The following is a 7946-nucleotide window of genomic DNA, read 5'->3' as shown; positions in this document are numbered from 1 at the left end:
CTTGATTTAATAATTTTACTTTAAACATGTCTCAGTCTAAGACAGGGTACAGAGCAGGAGGTAACAACTTAAGGTTTGTTAGCTGGAACTGCAAGGGGGTAAATGAACCAGTGAAACGTAGTAAGGTGCTACATCATCTTCATCATTTGGGGGCAAATATTGTTTATCTCCAGGAGACTCATCTCAAAACGAAAGACCATCAGCTATTAAAAAGAAGATGGGTAGGCCAAGTTTATCATTCCACATTCCAGGGTAAAGCCAGAGGGACAGCAATCCTTATACATAAATCAGTGCCCTTTGTATGTTTAGATGTTAAAACGGATCATAATGGCAGATTTGTCATCGTCTCAGGGAGAATTGGTAACACTGCACTTCTTTTAGTTAACATTTACGCCCCTAATTGGGATGACGACACATTTTTTTAGACATTTATTTTCCTCATTGCCAGACACTTCTTCATATTCTATTATTTTGGGAGGGGACTTCAACTGTTGACTTAATCCTTAATCCTTGATTGTTCTTCTCTTAGACGTAATTCACCCTCAAAATCTGCTCGGGTAATTCAGTCTTTTATGGAAGAATTTGCCATTTCTGACCCATGGCGTTTCTTTAATCCATGTGGTAAAGCATTTTCTTTCTTTTCCCATGTTCATCAAACATTTAAACGTATTGATTATTTTTAAATAGACTTATCCAATCAGTGGAATGGTGCAATTATAATGCTATTGTAATATCGGACCATGCACCAATTACCATGAATATTTACGTTGAGGGGCTCAATGGTACACCCGCATGCTATCAGAAAACAGTTTTGTGGAATTTGTCTCTCAGCGAATAGATTTTTTCATATCCACAAATAGCAGTCCGGAGGTATCTGCATCTCTTTTTTGGGAGGCCCTGAAGGCATTTCTTAGGGGGGAAATAATTTCATATCCTACTTGCCATAAGGCAAGGTTAAACAAAAACCCAGCAAACACAGAACGTTCCCCTAACGTTCCCGTTTGGTTCCCATTTGGTTATTTTTATTGGGAACCAAACAAGAACGTTCTGGGAACGTTCCCTGTAGGTTATTTTTAGGATCTATGTTTATAACATTAAGGGAACGTTCCCAGAACGTTCCCTGTAGGTTATTTTTAGGTCTAAATTTATAACCTAAAGAGAACGTTCTGGGAACGTTCCCTGCAGGTTGTTATTTAATAACCTAAAGAGAACCTTCCCAGAACGTTCCCTGCAGGTTATTTTTAGGTTTAATTTTTATAACCTAAAGAGAACCTTCCCAGAACGTTTCCTGCAGGTTATTTTTAGGTTTAATTTTTATAACCTAAAGAGAACCTTCCCAGAACGTTCCCTGTAGGTTATTTTTAGGTTTAATTTTTATAACCTAAAGAGAACCTTCCCAGAACGTTCCCTGTAGGTTATTTTTAGGTTTAATTTTTATAACCTAAAGAGAACCTTCCCAGAACGTTTCCTTGCAGGTTTTAGGTTTTATTTTTATAACCTAAAGAGAACGTTCTGAGAACGTTCTCTGCAGGTTATTATTTTAATATCACTTACTATTAACAGGCAGATTCAACTGACAACGTCGTCAGTACGGTCCCCTAAGGTTATAAGATAACCAACAACGTTCAGATCTATTCGCAATAACTTTTTATTAATGATATTTTAAATTATGTTATATATTTTAATTCTATATGTTAAATGCTGCGTGACTTTGAAGTGTTTTAATGCGCATGCGCGTGATCAAACCAACATTATGAAGCTGCAGACTCGGAGCCTGCATCTACAGTCCCGCACCCAGAGTCCCGCATTCTCAGACCCCTCGTTTTTCGAGACAGCGCCTCCTACTGTTTCGAAGATCGTATAACACCCTTAAATGCCATTGAAAACAATAGGATGCAATATTACTGTCTCGTTTTATTTAAAGTGATCCAAATAAATATTTGCGTTCCCTGCTTTAATGCATGTGCCAGAAAAACTTATTGTGTTCTCTGACTAACAAATTACCCAGTAGTTATTTTTTGAGCATGGGTGTAATTGAAAGAAAATTACTAATGGAAGGGATACAATTACAGATTGAACTATCTTCTGAAAAATATTGTGATATTATATTGCTACAATGTTTTTTTTATTCAAATTCCAATTTTCTTTCAGTTCAAATGGTCTAATTAACATTATACCATGCTAACATTACAAAACCTGTTTTTTGATATTTTAAATGCAAAGCAAAACTCAAATAAGAGTAGACAAAACACCAATAATAAACAATTCTGTACTTTATTTAACGATCACCTAAACATCATCTTGCTGTAAACAGGACAAAGCAAAAAAAAAAGGAAGAAAGAATTGTGTTAGTGACTTTACTTTTCATCTTCAATTGCATTAAAAAAAACTCCTCATTTATAAGTCGCTTTGGATAAAAGCGTCTGCTAAATGAATAAATGTAAAATGTAATGTAAATGCATAAGCTAAAATAATTACTTTCTGGTAGGCGAATGTTTCTTCTTTTTTCATTCTTTTTGCAATCGCTCTGTCAAATTCCTCGACTTCACTAAAATAAAAGATGAATGCCATTGTCAAAAATATTGTGTAATATATATATATATATATATATATATATATATATATATATATTTTTTTTTTTTTTTTTTTTTTTGCAAATGCAAATTACAAGCATACCAAGGGTGATAAGTAGGGCCACAGAGGAACACCTCCTCAGCCTCCTGCCAGAATAATGCCTGCATCTCACATAGGCCATGAATGATGGCCTGTCCATATAAATAAATAAATTAATATATAAAACATTTCAGTCAATACAAATTAAAAGAAGGAACCCAAACAAAAGGCCAAATGACACATTCTAGCTCACATGTTAATATAGACTGGTTAATATATAGTGAAGGCATAGTAAATTTGATTATTAGGCAATTGTATGAGTTGTAAATGGCTGGCAACAACTTCACATCACAGTTAAATTAATATTGATAAATTTTAATACTTACGTTTTATAAGAACTAATTTAAGTAGGCCTAGTCTACATAAATTATATAAAGTAAAATAATTACTCCGGCATTACTTAATTCAATTTATAGTTTTTGGAGAAAAGGTCCGGTAATTAAAAAAAGGTCAAAAGGTAAATCTGATTAAATAATTAATGATGACATTCTTTGATATTAACACACTTAATGTATTTAATTGGTCTACTTTAATGTAAACTAATTTTAATACAATTTTTACAATGGCTTGTCTACAAAAAGTCCAAGGTTAAAGGCTAACAGCTATCAAAATATTTTTTTATATTTTGATATTTTTTAAAAAAAGGCGAAAAAACATACATTAACGGCTCAAATTTTGTTACAAACTATCTTTACAAATATTAAATGGACTATTCATATGTTGGTGTATCGATGAGATATAAAGTAGTTTGATTAAAAAAGAAATCGAATGAGTATGATTCGCTAAATAAAATTGACGATAGGCCTACTCGCGTTTCGGCTTAAGTTCTTCAAATGTTTATCCGATTGATAGGAGGCGCTGTCTCGAAAAACGAGGGGTCTGAGAATGCGGGACTCTGGGTGCGGGACTGTAGATGCAGGCTCCGAGTCTGCAGCTTCATACTACTCGATCAAACACTGGAGCACGTGCGCTGCGCAAGAGCAGATGGAAACGTCATCGACAGCTGACAAACAACAAACCTCCCGTCTCTCGCTGTTGGTTTCACTGCTTTCAGGTAAGTTTAGACAACAAAATCTATCAAATAATACACACAAACGCCCCTGACACATTTCTTACGTGTAATTGACATGCTTCTGTTAAATATTTATTTAAAAAAAATGGTTTTATGTCTTTGAAAAAGTCCGTTAGCATCTACGCTAGCTAACCGTTTTCAAAAGACAACGTTAGGCCTAAGTTACGTTAAGTTGAGGTCTTATTTATGAAAGTTTGGGTTTTGGGGTTTTTGTTGCCTTTGGCTTGCTCAGTTGGGGATACTTAATTTACTTAATTTAATGAATTAATCATGCTGTGAAGCTGCTTTGATACAATCTGTATTGTGAAAAGCGCTATATAAATAAAGTTGACTTGACTTGACTTGACTTAAACACATATTTAGTGTAGATAACAGTTTTTGATAGTTTTGCTGGTAATTTGTCAATGGGAAGTAAGCTAATTTATTTAGGCTAACCTAAAAGAATGCACTGTATTGTTAACTTAATCAGTGACGTCACTTACCAATATTGCTAAAATGTGATTTCAGAATAGCGAGAGAAAAAATAAAACTCTACAACAAGGGGTGAGTTATTGTTTAATCATGATGATAATTCCATATGCATTTATTTCACAATATATTATCTTAAGATTTGTATATATTTATCTTTTATGCATTTCACCTCTGTTCTAGCTTGGTTCCTTGTAATAAACCTATCACATGTAATATTTTTGGCTCTGTGACAAACAGCATTTTATGTTCCTAGATCATCATGCTGTGAAGGCCTGCTGCACTCCCTGTCCAAGAAAATCTCTATGAACCATATGACTAGTAAGCAAAACCACCTCAAACATGCAGTGCACTGCTGTTCAAAGGTTTGGGGTCTGTAAGATTTATGCTTTTGAAATAAGTCTCACATTTTAAAATCATTAACCCCAAGTTTTTTCAGTGAGATTGTCCTTGAGAAGCCTGTAAGCTAAATAATCAGCTAAATAATAGGCGACTAATACAATATTATAATGGTCATAGTTATAATAATTCATTTAACTATTATGATAACATGATATCCTGATGATTACTATATTTTATTTTATTTCTTTAGGTCTGTTTTGAATTATGTTGGCCAATGAGACTGACACCATACTGTCCAACTCAAAGGTATTTATGTATTTTTTTTATTGATCAATACTGAAATTCTTTGTACTTTTAAATGCTGTTCAGGGGGTCGACAACTTTAGGCAGTTATTTTTCACAGATTTATTTATTTAATGTTTATTTGACAGGGACAAATGCATGGAACATTGCTTTATAAAAAATACAAAGTAGATGCCATGCATACAGGTTTATAGCCATGACTAATTTGCAACCCCTTGATATCTTGGGCAGCTGTGGCTCATACTCTTAGCCTTTAAAAATGTTTGAATTGATATCCCCAATGCAATATCAGGGGGTAAATATATCAGTAGAGTTCTTAAAGTTATGGCTTTGCTCTTGTTACCAGATGAGATAAAATCCCTATTGTTTGGCCCTGTGATTCTTCAGGACAAGACCTTGATGCCATCCACAGTCAGTAGATGAAGAAGGTGAGTTTAGCCGAATTCAGTTCTTTCACTTTTTTTTTACAGACACGTGCACGCAAAATGAAGTCAAAATGGCGAGTTTCCTCTTGTCTTGTGTTTTAAACAGAAAGAAAACGGATGCGTGTCATTTATATTAGTTCTGCGCATTCGTCTTAAAGGGACAGCAGCCTAACGTACCCGCAGCTGTTTGTGTCGCCAATGGTGATCAAACATCAAAAGAGAAAATGACTTGTAGCTTTAGCAAAGATACATTAATTTTATAGTTATTTTATTTTTACACTGAAGACTTATTTTACATTTTGATAAATCAATTTCTGTACCTGATAAGTTAGATTTAACTGAAAAACATAATGCACTGCTTATTTCAACTGTGTTTTTCTTCTATTGTATTTATCTATGCATGTTATCTATTGTAATTTTCTATGCAGGTTCACTCCTCTACAAAATCCCCCCAATAGGGGTTATGCGGAGCGCCCAGCGGTTGAACCGGAAAGAGGTCTAAGCATTTCCGCTTTTCACTTCCGTACACATCTGCAGCGGTAGGTGATCTCTGAGTTTACTGTTAATTTTTGCTTATTACACTAAAATTCTTACTTCTGTTTTAATAAAAATGTCACGAAGGCTAAAATATCAGAAAAGGGAACATCCGAACAGCAGTTTTTGTTGTGTGCCGGTCTGCTCTATGTTGGGGAAAATGAGTAGTACAAATAGGTTCTGTACTCATAAAGTGACGTCAACATCAGCAGTAGCATTCGCCGTCAGGCAAGTGTTATTTAAATAAACTCCTGATGTACTTACAAACTTTCCAATGCCTCGTTTAATGAGTACAGAACCTATTTGTACTACTGTAGTAGTTTGGTACCATTCTGGGCATTATTAGTGGGGTAATTTACCAGATACAAACCTGGAGCCATTAGCGCATGCACTAAACCATACGGCTGATATTTCTAAATAAACTCTAAATTTTTCAATATCGTGCAGCACTAATATTGAGCATATCTTAAAGTGAACCTGGAATGATAATTTGTGATACCAGATGAGATGTATGTATGATAGATTTTGAACTGTACTATTTTTTTTATTTCAGGTTCCAGCGGAAGGCATCAAGGCATCAGACGTTGGCCTGGACAGATGCACCTGTAAACTACACCGACCTTTGCTTTTGCATGGATGGCTGATTATTACCATGTTCTGTGAGGGTTTCATTATAGCAAAACTGAGCACCTGTGACAGTGGAATTTGTAGGTGTAAAGTCACAGAGATTAAAAAAAAAAATGATAGCAGTTTCAAACTTTTTTTCACTTTCTTTCTCATAAACAACACAGCAGTTACAGGTTTTCAAACTATTCATTGGAGGTGAGACTTATACATGAAAGGTAGAGTGAATTCGCAGGTCAGAGTTCACTAGACTTAAATATTATTTTCTCTGTTTTTTATTTGACTTCAGAGAGAGAGGCTTAATGGGTATCCTTACCCCTATATAAAACATTCCTTTTTTGATTTGTAGTCTGAAATAATAAATAGTGCAATATAAATAAATGCAATGTAGTGTTTTGAAATATATAAATTTTTCTATACACATTGATGCTGAAATATCTGAATAAATACATGATACCAGCAGCGCTCGTGCTCTCATATCTCCTACAGCTTGTGACACACAATCCCACCTCACTCTTTTCATTTGCTCCAGATGAATATTAATGCCATTACAGGGCTTGAATTTTGGCATGGGATTGTGTGTCCATGTAACACGTTGTCTTTTTATTTTCTTGTTAAATTTGCAGATGGTGTTGGGAGTTTAAATGTTTTGAGCAGTGTGAAGATTGGCACATTCATGTATATTGTATATAAATAAATACTTTTTCAACTTTTTAGCTGAAGTTATAGGCTACAGTTTGCAAAAGATAGTTTTAATTAAAATGTTTGTGCAGTTTTATTTATTGAAATATTTTCATGTTTGAAATATTAAATGTAAATTACTGTTCCTGAATACATTTTGCTAACGCTGTTTTTAATGACTTATTTTAGGTTGATAATTAAACAATGAATCAACAAAAACATGGATTGTGTGCTGATTTATTTATTTAATACAAACTGATTGATTTACTTATTAATGATAGTTTCTGTAAATTCAATTTATTGTAATAATATATTCATAGGATTCTTAAGTGTTTGAACAATAAACAATGTAGAATATGTTTGTAGACCTATAATTTGTGTACAGGCATATCAGGATGTGTAGACGTTAGGAGAACGTTCCGAGAACCTTCCGGGAACGTTCTGGGAACCTTTCGGCAACGTTCCGGGAACGTTCCCCTAACCTTCCGGGAACGTTACGAGAACCTTTCGGGAACGTTCTGGGAACCTTTCGGCAACGTTCCGGGAACGTTCCCCTAACCTATAGGGAACGTTCTATTAACGTAAAGAAAACTTTCCTGGCTAACCAATAGGGAACGTTCTTGGGAACGTTCTGGGAACCAAAAACTAACGTTCCCAGAACGTTAAATTGTTAGCTGGGAAGAGGCGTTCTGAGATAACGCAGAAAATAACTAAATTAGATCATATAGGGCTGGTCCGAATACCATTTTTTGAGCTTCGAAGCTTCGGTAGTAATGAACATCGAATATTCGAAGCTTCGGAGAGAGGGGGCTGAACCTATTCTT

The 7946-nt window shown here is 34.6% G+C and overlaps 2 long non-coding RNA genes across 2 annotated transcripts; one reads left to right on the top strand and one right to left on the bottom strand.

Moving 5' to 3' along the window:
* Window positions 1–2267: 2267 nt before the first annotated feature.
* On the bottom strand, window positions 2268–3615 carry LOC311302884. Its single transcript, XR_014629678.1, has 3 exons — window positions 2677–3615; window positions 2479–2548; window positions 2268–2304 (listed from the first exon to the last, which is right to left on the bottom strand). It is a non-coding gene; the product is annotated as an uncharacterized lncRNA (long non-coding RNA).
* A 34-nt stretch (window positions 3616–3649) lies between these two features.
* LOC311301921 lies at window positions 3650–7336 on the top strand. The gene is made up of 7 exons (XR_014629523.1): window positions 3650–3727; window positions 4253–4288; window positions 4470–4534; window positions 4806–4861; window positions 5205–5286; window positions 5712–5822; window positions 6371–7336. It is a non-coding gene; the product is annotated as an uncharacterized lncRNA (long non-coding RNA).
* The last annotated feature ends 610 nt before the right edge of the window (window positions 7337–7946 follow it).

The sequence above is a fragment of the Rutilus rutilus genome, assembly GCF_951802725.1.
Source record: "Rutilus rutilus genome assembly, chromosome: 13".
Classification (NCBI taxonomy): Eukaryota; Metazoa; Chordata; class Actinopteri; order Cypriniformes; family Leuciscidae; genus Rutilus; species Rutilus rutilus.
Note: the sequence above shows the minus strand (reverse complement) of the source record. Positions and strands in the feature narration are given on the sequence as shown.